Genomic DNA, 13530 nt, shown 5'->3' on the forward strand with positions numbered 1-13530 from the left:
TTAGGAAGGTTTTTGAAGATGAAGATAGAAAAAGTTAGAAATCAGTGAAAACCCTGCCACTTATTGGTCTATTCACTTTTTCGGAAGATTCAGACTGTAAAATAGGGCCTAATTCACCCAGGTAATGGTCCATTCTACAGCAGAGACTATCTTTGCTGGCAGAAACAGGAGCCAGATATTTATGTTAGCAGGCCTAACATAAAGTGAAAAGAGTAAATATGGGAAACATTAAGCAGCTCAGTCAGCACCTGTAGAAAAATAAGTGGATTTAATGTTTTAGGTCAGAGGTCTTTTATTAGAAGGGGGAAAGGGAGATAGAAAAGGTACTAATAAACTGTGCAGAAAGTGGCAGGAAGGATGGATCAGACAAAGGCAATTTTTTCTCACGAACACAAGGTTGCCAACACTGCAGAAAGACCTATAGAAAAAGTGGATAACTGCATCTACATTGATGGGACTGGGCAACTATGTACAGTAAGTAAGAAAGGTTTGTTCTTATCAATTCCAAAGCCTGATCAAAAATGCAGTATCCCACTCTGCCTTGATTGAACCAAGACTCTGTGGACTATAGAAACTGACACAGAGTGATGGAAAAAAAGAAAAAAAAAGAAAGGCTAAGAGACAGAGAGCAAGAAAGAGAGAGAAACAGGTCTGACCTCTTGTGGATTTTATACTGATATAAAGGCTTGATGTCTGAATGCTGTCCAAAGAAGCTTTTAGAATTATTGACATTTGGGAGAAGACTGCCTGACATGCAATTAGTTTAGCTCAGCAACAGAAGGTAAGTTTTGGGAAGTTATTAAGGTACTTTATTTTCCTTGCAAAAAATGTACGTTGAGTGACCGAGAGGTAATGTTGCAGCTATATAGGACCCTGGTCAGACCTCACTTGGAGTACTGTGCTCAGTTCTGGTCGCCTCACTACAGGAAGGATGTGGAAACCATAGAAAGGGTGCAGAGGAGATTTACAAGGATGTTGCCTGGATTGGGGAGCATGCCTCATGAAAACAGGTTGAGTGAACTCGGTCTTTTCTCCTTGGAGCGATGGAGGATGAGAGGTGACCTGATAGAGGTGTATAAGATGATGAGAGGCATTGATCATGTGGATAGTCAGAGGCTTTTTCCCAGGGCTGAAGTGGTTGCCACAAGAGGGCACAGGTTTAAGGTGCTGGGGAACAGGTACAGAGGAGGTGTCAGGGGTAAGTTTTTTTTATGCAGAGAGTGGTGAGTGCGTGGAATGGACTGCTGGCAATGATGGTGGAGGCGGATATGATAGGGTCTTTTAAGAGACTTTTGGATAGGTACATGGAGCTTAGAAAAATAGAGGGCTATGGGTAAGCCTAGTAATTTCTAAGGTAAGGACATGTTTGGCACAACTTTGTGGGCCAAAGGGCCTGTATTGTGCTGTAGGTTTTCTATGTTTCTATGACACGCGCATAATGCTGGTTGAACTTAGCAGGTCAGACAGAATCTGTGGAGGAATTCAATAGTTGACATTTTGGACTGAGGCCCTTCAACAGGCCTCAGGTATACTTTATACTTTATTGTCGCCAAACAATTGATACTAGAATGTACAATCATCACTGATATCATTATCATTGATATCTTATTCTGAATAATTTATTGTATGTATCTGTGCTAAATCTGAGAGCTACTGAGAATGAAATCATGTTTAATCATCTGGATTGCGATGCAACATCATGGCTTTCTAATATTAAAGATTGTATCAGACAGTTGACACAGGAAAGGAAAGGAAAGAAAACTGAAATACTTCCTCTCAGGTTAGGTGAGGAAGAGAGGGTTACTGCATGGAAATTATTGTAATCTCTCACCTCAAGTAAGGAATTGCAAATTCTTTAGTCATTTATTCAAAACTCCCTTGCCAAGCTTCAGCGCATCTGGTAGGAATTCAATTTCAGGCCCATTATAAATGTGGATAGGCAAGGGGAGATATTCAAGCCTCGAGTTTTGAGTCCAATGAGATCTTTGGTTTCTTGAATTTTGTGGACCTTCTTGGCCATTCTGCTTGACCGTTCACTTGTTAACAGCAGGCAGAGAGTGAAGGTGGTGTTACAGGCTGTAAAAATAAAACAAAACAAACCAAACCAATAAGGAGTTGGCCTCCGCTATATTTTCATCTGATTATTCAGCTTTGAGTGTAATAATATTCTCAAGCGTTCTATTGCAGTATAAAATAAGGAGAATATTCAATTCATCTATTTCATTTTTTTCCTGATTAAGAGTGATTTTCATCTAGGAATACATGTAAATGCGATAACATGGGCCCATTATTCTTCCTAAAATGGCTTTAGTATGAGTGCAATTAAAATATTTGCCATTCCAGCTGTATTACAGGAAATGGAGCATTTTAATCAAATTCTCACAAAGATTTTCATTTATGCACTGCCTTTCATGACATTGTGATGTCCTATTTCACCTTTCAGCCAATGAGATAGTTATGAATTGCAGTGAATATGTTCCTGTGGGGAAACATGCAGGGAAGTCCCTTAGTTTTCACTAGCAACCATGTTAATCGTTATATGGCCTTACTTACTGATAATGATTGGTGAGGAGGGTGTCAGAGAATGCTGGGTTGGACATCAGGCTCAACACCCTATTCCTCATCAAACTACAGGGTATATTTACAACCACCCTAGAAACCCAAAAGCCCTTAGATTAAGGATTTATTTGAAAGGAAGATATAGTGTACCAAACTCAAGGAACTTTATATTCCTGCTGCAATGTTTATGGAAATGTTAACAATCCCTAGATCAAATAGTTTAGGATAAACTCTTAACTTATGATAGCTCTAAGAAAACACATGGAGACAGGAAAACGATTCATCTTGGTTTGAGTGTGGCTAATCTGTAGCTCACTCTATTTGCTTGTGTCTGGTAATTGGTAATTATAATCGGCTTATTCTTGTCACATGTACTGAAATACATTGAAAAGCGTTGTTTTGCATGCCATCAAGGCACATCATTCCAAACATAAGCACACCAAGCATAAGGTGCATAAGTTTTATGAGTACAAATGGAAAAGTGATAACATAATGCAGAACATAATGTTGCAGTTACAGAAAAATGCAATGAAGGTAGATAAATAAGCTACAAAGGCCATAACAACGTAACTGAGAGGTCCATTCAAGAGACTCATTCATGCCTTTTTAATAAATCTCTTTTCGCCTGAAAGTCATCTGCAGTTACATATTGCATCCTGACTCAGTTTAGGATGAATTAAAAAAAAATCAGTCTCATTTCCTGAGCATTTAATATTTGAGAATTCACCAATGCTCTACAGAACATTTCTCTATGATGCAATTCCAAACTGTGGGCAAGACCATTGATGGAGTGGGTCAGTGTCAAGCTTTGGGTTAACAGGCTTAAGTGAGAACAGTTGGAGGCTAAGGATGCTGAATCATTTGCTATCATTTGTTTTTGATTGTGAAACTTGGGCTTGAGAAGTTGGAACCAAAGGTACAGCAAGCTCAGTGAGAAGAGTCTGGGTAGGTGACCTAGGTTAGTGCAAAACTCAAAGATTTCAGAGAGAGGCACAGGCAAGAACAGGTAAGCTTGTTTTATGGCCTGTAAATCCTTAGTCTTTAGTGTAGGCATGATGGTTAAGGTGGTAGAATGCTCCTCCTGTGAGGTGTGGGATTTCAGGCTACCTGATAGTCTCCCTGATGACATCTCGATGAAGTGCACCCGACTTCAGTCCCTGATTGTCAAGACCAAGGAATGGGAGCTGGAGCTGGAGATGGGTGGCTGAAAACCTCATGGATAAAACTTCTATTGAGGTGGTCACACCCAGAATTCAGGCTTCAAATAGTAGATGGGTGACGACCAGAAGTAAGGAATCAGTGCAGGGTTGCCCTGTGGCAGTTGCCCTCAACACAATTATAGTCTTTTGAATACTACTGTGACCTATCAGGCCACAGTAGCAGCAGCCAGGCCAGTGGCACTATTGTCAGCTCTGAGGCTCAGCATAAAAGAGCAGAGCAATAGTGATAAGAAGCTCAACAGTTCGGGAGAGATTCTGTGACTGACAAAGTGACGCCATGATGGCGTGTTTCCTCCAAGATGCTAGGATCCATGATGTCTCAGAGCGGCTGCAAAATATTCTCAAGAGGGAGGGTGAGCAGCCAGAGATCGTTGTGCACATTGGCACTAATGACATAGGTATGTCGGGTTCTCAGTAATATTATCTGTAATATTTACTGCTAACTGCTAATAATGAAATGGCTTCTCTGTAGTGTTAAAATCAAATGGCTTCTCTGTAATGTTAACTGATGAGGCAAGGTTCTCTGTAGCTGCATGTTTGGGTTATAATTAGTGATAATGGGACGTATTCATTTGCTAACCAATGGAAGAGATGTTATTCTTTCTGTCTGTGTGAAAGCTGTTAGTTTGCGCGGACTTGGGGTTTTCAGCGAGGAAGAACAAAGAGGAAGGATGTGCTGGACGCGCTCTGGTAGACCACCATGTTTGGTCCCAGTCGGAGGATCGAGGAGTTCGGAGGAGATTGAATGGTGGAGAGAAGGCTCCGTTAATTGAGCTCCAACGGTCGTGCACAAATTGGTTGAACTCTGATAAGTTTGGCGCATTTTTCTTTTCCTTTTGTATTTGTATCTCTATTAACCACATAGCCACATTAAGATTTATAAAGTGTCATCAGTCAATCGTACCTTGTGTGCTGTCTGATATTTTATGTGTGAGTTTGTACCGGGGTGCATTACACAACATCTACGCAAATGTGAGACACAGTTTGGCGGGTAGACGGGGTTTCCCATAGACAAACATGAGTCGATAGCCCTATGCATTACAGGTGGAATGAGGGAAGAGGATAGGGCATTAGGAAAGAGGCCATGGTGCAGAACCGCCAAGGTAGTAATCTCTGGATTTCTCCCAGTGCCACATGCTAGTCAGGGCAGGAATAGGATGATAATACAGATGAATGAGTGGCTGAGGAACTTGTGCAGAGGGGCAGAGTTTCAGTTTCTTGGATAACTGGAATCTTTTCTGGGGTTATGGTGACTTGCACAAGGGGGATAGGTTGCACCTATACTGGAGGAGAACTAATATCCTGGCTGGGAGGCTCACTGATGCTACTCGGGAGGGTTTAAACTAGTTTGGCAAGGGGATGGGAACCAGAACACAGACCAGAAAGTGGAGGGATGCAGAGGAAGGTAGGTGCCAGGGTCAGTTAAAACAGGCAGTAGAGAAGTAATAGATATGATGGAACAGATAGCTTGAAGTGTGTGTATCTTAATGTTAAGAGTATTATTGGTAATGTTGATGAGCTTAGAGCACAGATCAGTACATGGGTCTTTGATATTGTGGCCATTACAGAGACTTGGTTGAGAAAGGGACAGGAATAAGTATGTAGTGTGCCAGGGTTTCAAAGCTTTAGAAAAGATAGAGAAGAAGGTAAAAGAGGAGGGGGAGTTACACTACTAATCAGAGACAATATCACAGCTGACTTCAGAGGAGACATAATGGAAGCTTCATACACTGAGCCTATATGAGTAGAACTTAAAAATAGGGAGGGTGCAATCTCTGTGATGGGATTGTACTACAGACCCCAATAGCCACAGGGACATTGAGGAAGAGATATGCTGGCAGGTTAAGGAAGAAGTGTAAAAACAACAGAGTTGTTGTCATGGCAGATTTCAACCTCCCTAATATAAACTGGGACCTGCTTAGAACAAATGGCTCAGAGGGAGCAGAATTTGTTAGGTGCATCCAGGGGGCTTCTTAAATCAATATGTAGAAATTCCAACAAGAGGAGGGAGTGCATTGGATCTGGTGTTGTGTAATGATCCTGACTGACTTTTTAGTGGGTGTGTATTTCGGGTACAGTGACCATAACTGCTCAAGTTTTAAGATTTCTATAGATAAGGATAAGCATAGACCTTGTTGGAGAGCATTAAACTGGAGCAGGGCAAATTACAAGAGCATCAGGCAAGAAAGTCGAAAAGCTAATTGGGAACAGCTGTTTTTGGGGAAGTCCATATCTGACATGTGAAGCATGTTTAAGGACACAGAGTACAGAACAGGTATGTTCCAGTCAGAAGGACGGATGAGGATGGCAAGGTAGGAGAACCTTGGATATCAAAAGGTGTGATGAATTTAATCAAGAAGAAAAAGGAAAAGTATATAAAGCATAGGAAGATGGAATCAAACAGAGCCCTGGAGGATCATAAAGAAGCCAGAAAAGAACTCAAGAAGGAAATTAGGAAAGCCTGGAGGGGCAAAGAAAAGTCCTTGATAAGTAGGACTAAAGAGAACCCCAAAGCATTCTATACATGCATGAACAGCAAGAGGATAACTAGGGAGAGAGTGGGACCACTCAAGGAGAAAGGGGGGAACACTTATTTAGATGTGTAAGATGTGGGGGAGGTCCAGAATGGGAATTTTACATCAGTATTTACCAAGGAGAGGGAGGTAGAGGATAGAGAGATCAGTGCTGAGAGTATTAATATGCCAAGGCATCTTCAAAGTAAAGGAGGAGGTAGTGTTGGGCCTCTTAAAGAACATCAAGGTGGATGTCCCCAAGGCCAGATGATATATAGCCCAGGTTATTGAGAGGAACAAGTGAAGGGTTTGCTGGGGCCTTGACCAATATCTTTGTGTCCTCTCGAGCCACAGGTGAGGTCCCAGAGGATTGGTGAGAAGCTAATCTTGTTCCACTGTTCAAGAAGGGAACAAGGGATAATCCTGGAAAGTATAGACTGGCGAGTTGTTGGGCTGTTACCGGAAAGGATTCTTAGGAATAGGATTTATGAGCATTTCAAAAACCATGGCCCAATTAGGGAGAACCAGCATGGCTATGAGCAGGGCAAGTCATGTCTTACTAACTGACGAGGTGATGAGGGTGATTGATGAAGGTAGAGCTGTGGATATTACTATATGGCTTTCAGTAAGGTGCTTGACAAGGTCCCTCATGGAAGGCTTACCCAGAAGATTAAGTTGCATGAGATCAATGGTGAATCAGCTCTTTGGATTCTGAACTGGACTGGCCATAGTAGATAGGGTTGAAGGGCCTTATTCAAGCTGGGGGTATGTGATTAGTGATGTTCTGCAGGCATCTGTACTGGGATCTCTGCTGTTTTTATTTGTATATAAATGGCCTGGATGAAAATATACTGAAGATGGGTGGGTTAGTAATTTGCAGATGAAATGAAGGTTGGTGATGCAGGTGGTGTAAATGGCTGGCAAAGAAAACAGCGGGATATGGATCAATTGCAGAAATGGGCTGAGAAATGTCTGGGGTGGTGGTGAAGGCAGATAGATTAGGGACTTTAAAGAGATATTTAGATAGGCACATAAATGTGAGTAAAATGGAAGGATATAGACATTGTGTGGGCATAGGGGATTAGCTTAGTTGGCCATCTAATTACTAACTTATTTGGTTCGGCACAATACTATGAGCTGAAGGGCCTGTTCCAGTGCTGTACTGTTCTATGTTCTGAACTATTGAGTGAAGGAAGCTGCAAGATTAGATGGTTAGAACATACTCAAAATTGTTTGCACAAAAGATCGGGATGAGGGAGCCTAGAGCCACCAAGAACAGTTTATGAAACTTTAGGCTAGGTTATCCTTTCAGGTTCTGCATGTTGACTCCAGGACATTGTAGCTCAACATAAAAATCTCAGAACATTTTTGCTGAGAAGTAGATGGTACAACATACGTTTGTCCAGCACCAAGTAATTAAAAATAACTTTAGTCTGAAGTGAAGCAACTGTACAAGGATTTACTAATCAAATCACATCAAATGTGAAACATTACTAGGCACCTTCCTGCTGTGTGTCATACTTGTGACCCATTGTGAGTTTGATATTCAGGATGCATATGACAACCTGATTTCCATTCAGCTTTCTCTTAGGGGCTTTACTAGGGAATGTAGACCATGCTGATTTGCCTATCAGAAGATACTCACCAGAGAATGTAGTCAAAAAACCTGGGGGGCTTGCTGGAGAGGAAAATACTTACTGGAACCCTGAGACCCTCACTGACTGACACGCCTAATTTTCCACCCTCTCCCTCCTGTCAATGTACAATTCTGACCCCCACCAGCAACTTTGCCTCATACGTAAAATGCTCCATCTCCAAATCCTTCCACAAGGAAAATGCCATTTCAGTCCTTCCTCCATACCTCCTGCCTGATGGCAAATATTTCCCTTTCTCAACCTCAAGCAGCAGCCTCAGATGATTGACTAAAACACTGAAGGCTAAGGGTAAGTTCCCAGCACCTCATCCTGTTCTAACACAACCTCACCTCATCCCATTCTTACTGTGGGAGGAGACTAGTAGTAGATAGATACTTGATCATGAAAATGCTAAAATCTAGTTGGTTGCGACCAGTTGTTTTAGTAGGTTAACCAGAATAGTTGGTCTTCCAGCACATTATCATCTTTAAGGTGTTTTGGATTTCTAGATAATTTTGTTATAAGACCATAAGGTATAGAATTAGGCCACTCATACCACCGAGTCTGCTCCAGCATTCAATCATTTAATTATTTTATTTCAAGTCATTCTCTTGCCTTTGCTCTGTAACCTATAACCCCTTTACCAAACAAGAACCTATCAATCTTCACCTCAAACCATCAATGACTTGATCAATGACTACAGCCCTCTGTGGCAATAATTTCATTGATTCACCACACACTGGCTAAACAAATTCCTCCTCATATAGTTATATTGTTGATGGTCTCAGGATAAGACCAAGACAATTGAGTTCTCTCTAAACTTCATAAAAGTTACAAAAAAAAGAGAAGTTTAAAAACTCATGTAATTAGGAGTCCTTTATAGAAGCAATACCGGAATCCACATTCTTATTTATCACATTTGTATTTAGAGTCTCATTTGAAGTGCAAGATGATTAAATTAACATTTGTGGTTCTCCTTTCATGTTAATTACATCTATTACAGATCTGATCCTTGCAGTGTAGCATAGAAAGGCTGCAATGATAATAATAAATTAAAACCAAAGCATTTTTAGACACACAGTTGTACAGTATCTTATCCGTAAAAGGCTCAGCAGATCAACCAGCACCTGATGAAAGAGAGAATTATAGCTTCAGACCAATTACTTTTTCCAAAATAATATGAAGTTCTGTTAAATGGTTAGCGATACTAAATACTAACCTTTGCTATCTCTTGTCAGATGCCGCCTCATTTTCAGAGTTGCTCCTGAATTTTCTATTTTTAGTTCACATCTCTAATGTCAGATTGATTTTGATTTTGTGTTACACACAGCTGTTTCTATAAGTCATGATAAAAATGTATTTTAAAAGGGAATGTTATGAAAATAACTAGCTGCCAAAACAATTTAATTTCAATTTTTTTGTCCCATTTGAAAATTCTCCCCTTAAATGACAAATGAATTTGCTCTATGCTTTTCTGCTGCAGTAGTTTGTGTCTGGATTTCTAGATGATTTTTATTCAAATTCCTTTGTTCCTTTCAGATCTTTATGTCCTTCCTTGATTCATTTGTTGATGTAAATTAGAACAAAGCAGCAGTATTTTGACTGATTTTAGATTATAGTGGATTGTCTGAAATTTTATTCCCTTGACGATATGAAGAGACATCAACCTTCACTTCAGCCAAGTTCACTGATATAAAATAATTATTTATGTAAGATCTTCCAGCTTCAAATAAGTTTTAAACTAGCACATATCTAGCCATATATGATGGTTCCTTGGGTTGGTTCACTGACCCATTTTGATACGAATCTTAAAGTAAAACTGTCATTATTAGAGCTCGTGGTGAAGTGGGTGCAGTTTTTAAAGCAGTCTTTTTTAAAAATGTAACCATTCAGTCATATACTTGCCATAATTCCAATGGCTGCATCAATACATGTTATATAAATGTTGGAATAGGGAATGGAGGATGTCAAAAGTGGTAAATTTCAGGTGCCATAAATGGACAAACCACTAAAATCTAATCCTTGACATTTAACAATTAAGTTCAATTAAATTGGATTAATATTGTCACCTGTACTGAGGTATGGTGAAAAGCTGCTTTGGATGTCATCAATATAGATTGTTCCATCACATCAGTACGTTGATGTAGTATAAGGGAAAAGCACTAACAGAATGCAGAACAACACACACAAAATGCTGGAGCAAATCAGCGGGTCAGGCAGCATAAGACTATAAGACATAGGAGCAGAATTAGGCCATCCTGCCCATCAAGTCTGCTCCACCATTGCACCATGGCTGATCCCAGATCCTATTCAAAGCTATGCACCTGCCCTCTCACCATATCCCTTCATACCTTGACTAATCAGGAATCTATCAACTTCTGCTTTAAATATATTCGCAGACTTAGCCTCTATTGCAGTCTGTAGCAGAGCATTCCACAGGTTCACCACTCTTTGGCTAAAAAAAAAATCCTCCTTACTTCTGTTCTAAAAGGTCACCCCTCAATTTTGAGGCTATGCGGGATACTCCCACCAGAGGAAACGTTCTCTCTACATCCACCTTATCGAGTCCTTTCAACATTTGATAGGTTACTATGAGATCCTCATGCATTCTTCTAAATTCCAGTGAGTGCAGGTCCAAAGCTGCCAAACGCTCATATGTTAACCCCTTCATTCCGGAAGTCATTCTCGTGAACCTCCTCTGGACTCTTTCCACTGGCAATACATGCTTTCTGAGATAGGGGGACCAAATCTGTTGCCAACACTCCAAGTGCTGTGGGACAATTGTCTTATAAAGCCTCAGCATTATCTCCAGCATCTATGAAAATGTGTAAATATTCAGTGATTCAGGCTGAGACCCTTCTGAGAAGGAAGGGGGAAGATGCCAGAATAAAAAGGTGGGGAGGGGAGAGAGGCTAGCTGGAAAGTGATATATGAAGTCTGGTGGGTGGGAAAAGACAAGGGCCGAAGAATAAAAAATCTGATAGGAGAGCTGTATTCTAAGGGATTCTACAGATATACTAAGAGCAAAAGGATTGCCAAGGACAAGATTGGTCCTCTGGAAAACCAGAATGGTAATCTACATGCGTAACCAAAATAAATGGGGGAGATATTAAATAAGTTCTTTGCATCTGTATTTACTCAGGCAGAAGCATGTGACTAACAGTGTGCCGCAGGGATCAATGCCGGGTCCTTTGTTGTTTGACATCTTTATCAAAGATCTGGATGATAATGTGGTTAACTGGATCAGAAAATTTGCAGATGACATGTAGGCTGGGGTTGTAGTGAACAATGAGGAAAGCTATCATGGCTTTCAGGGGGATTTGTATCAGCTGGAAAAATGGCGGATGGAATTAAATGCAGACAAGTGTGGTGTTTTGCACTTTGATGGGACAAATCAGGGTCGGTCTTACACAGTGAATGGTAGGGCACAGAGGAGTGTGGTAGAACAAAGAGATCTGTGAATAAAGGTCCATAATTCATTGAAAGTGGTGTCACAGGTTGATAGGGTTGTAAAGAAAGCTTTTTGCGCATTGGCCTTCATAAATCAAAGTATTGAGTACAGCAGTTGGGAAGTTATGTTGAAGTTGTATAAGACGTTGGTGATGCCTAATTTGGAGTATCGTGCAGTTTTGGCCACATAATTATAGGAAAGATACAAATAAGGTTGAAAGAGTACAAAGAAAATTCATAATGTTGTTGCCGAGACTGGAGGACCTGAAATATAAGGAAAGATTGAATAGGTCAGGACTGTTTTCATTAGAATGTAGAAGATTGAGAGGAAATTTGATAGAGGTACACAAAATTATGAGAGGTATAGATAGGGTAAATGCAAGCAGGCTTTTATCACTGAGGTTGGGTTAGACTACAGCTAGAGGTTATGGATTAAGTGTGAAAGGTGAAAAGTTGAAGGGAAACTTCTTCACTCAGAGGGTCAGGAGAGTGTGCAATGAGCTGCCAGCGCAAGTGGTACATGTGAGCTCGATTTCAGCATTTAGGAGGGGTCCGGATAGGGACATGGATAGTAGGGATATGGAGGGCTATGGTCCTGGTGCTAGTTGATGGGAGTAGGCAGTTTAAATGGTTTCAGTATGTACTAGATGGGCTGAAGGGCCTGTTTCTTCTCAATGACCCTATGAGAGTGAACCATAGGAGAAAGAAGGAGGAAGGGACATTAGGGGATGCGATAGGCCGGTGAAAAGAAGTAGAAGGCCAGAGTGGGGAATGGGGGGGGGGGGGGGAGAGAATTTGTCTACCAGGAGGAGAATTTGGAATTCATGCCAGCAGGTTGAAGGGTACCCAGGCAGAATATGTGAGGGTGGCCTCACCTTGGCACAAGAGGAGGCTACGGACTGACATGTCGGAAGAGGAATGGGAATTGGAATTATAATGTTTAGCCACTAGGAAGTCCGGCTTATGGCGGATGGTGTGGAGGTGCTTGACGAAGCAGTCCCCCAATTTACGACTAGTCTTACCAAAGTAGAGGAGACTGAATCAGGAGCACTGAACACAATAGACAACCCCAGCAGGTTCACAGATGAAGTTTTGTCTTATCTGGAAGGACTTTATAGGTCCCTGAATGGAGGTGAGGGAGGAGATGTATGGGAAGGCATAGCAGTTAGGTCACTTGCAGGGATAATTGCTGAATAAGTGCAGAATGCAGAATAAGGTGCTACAATTAGAGAAAAAGTGCAGGCTAGGCAGGCAATAAGGCACAAGGCTATGACAAAGTAGAGTAGATAAGTTGACAATCCTTTTCATCTTCTTAGCACACAAGGGGACCATTCTATAGTCTTATAACAGTGGGATAGAAGGTGTCCTTGAGACTGGTGTTATGTGCTTTCAAGCTTTTGCACCTGCAGCCTGATGGGAGGGTGAGAAGAGAGAATTCCCAGTATGGGTGGGGTCTTTGATTACACTGGCTGCTTTACTAAGGAAGCAGGAAATGTAGACAGAGTCTATGAAGAAGAGGCTGATTTCTGTGATGTGCTTTGCTGTGTCTTCAGTTTCTTGCCGTCTTGGGTGGGGCAATTGCCACACTGATCTGTGATACATCCAGATGGGGTGCACTCTGTGTAAATTTCTTCACAATTAGTTTCTATTTACAGTTCAGAAGAAATCTCAAAAATTCCTTTTGGTTCTTAATCTAACAGGCAGTGACAGGATTGAAATATGAGAATGAGTTATGTTAAGGTTATATATTTGATATTTCAATAATACTTGTATAATCTCACATATACAGTAATTTGATTAAGAATTCGTGTTCATTTAAATAATTAATTCTGGGTTATATTTAAAAATCCATTAATTGCATACATCATCATGATATGTGTGCGTCTTGCCTAACCTAAAGACGAAACTAAACCTACATTCCTGGATTCCCGTATATTTCTTTGAATTAATTTAATGTTCTGAAGTTACAAAAGATAACATTAGTGATGAAGTAATTTTAAAGCAATCCCAAGACCACTATCATCCTGTTAAAGTAGAGCAAGACGTTCAAAGCAAAAAAAAAAGAGGAACGTCGAGATTTAAAAGGAAGCAGTCTAGTAAATGGAGACGGTCAAGTTTTAAGCACAAATTGTCAAGCTTGATTACAGAACAGGT

This window comes from Mobula birostris, chromosome 3, assembly GCF_030028105.1.
Source record: "Mobula birostris isolate sMobBir1 chromosome 3, sMobBir1.hap1, whole genome shotgun sequence".
Lineage (NCBI taxonomy): Eukaryota > Metazoa > Chordata > Chondrichthyes > Myliobatiformes > Myliobatidae > Mobula > Mobula birostris.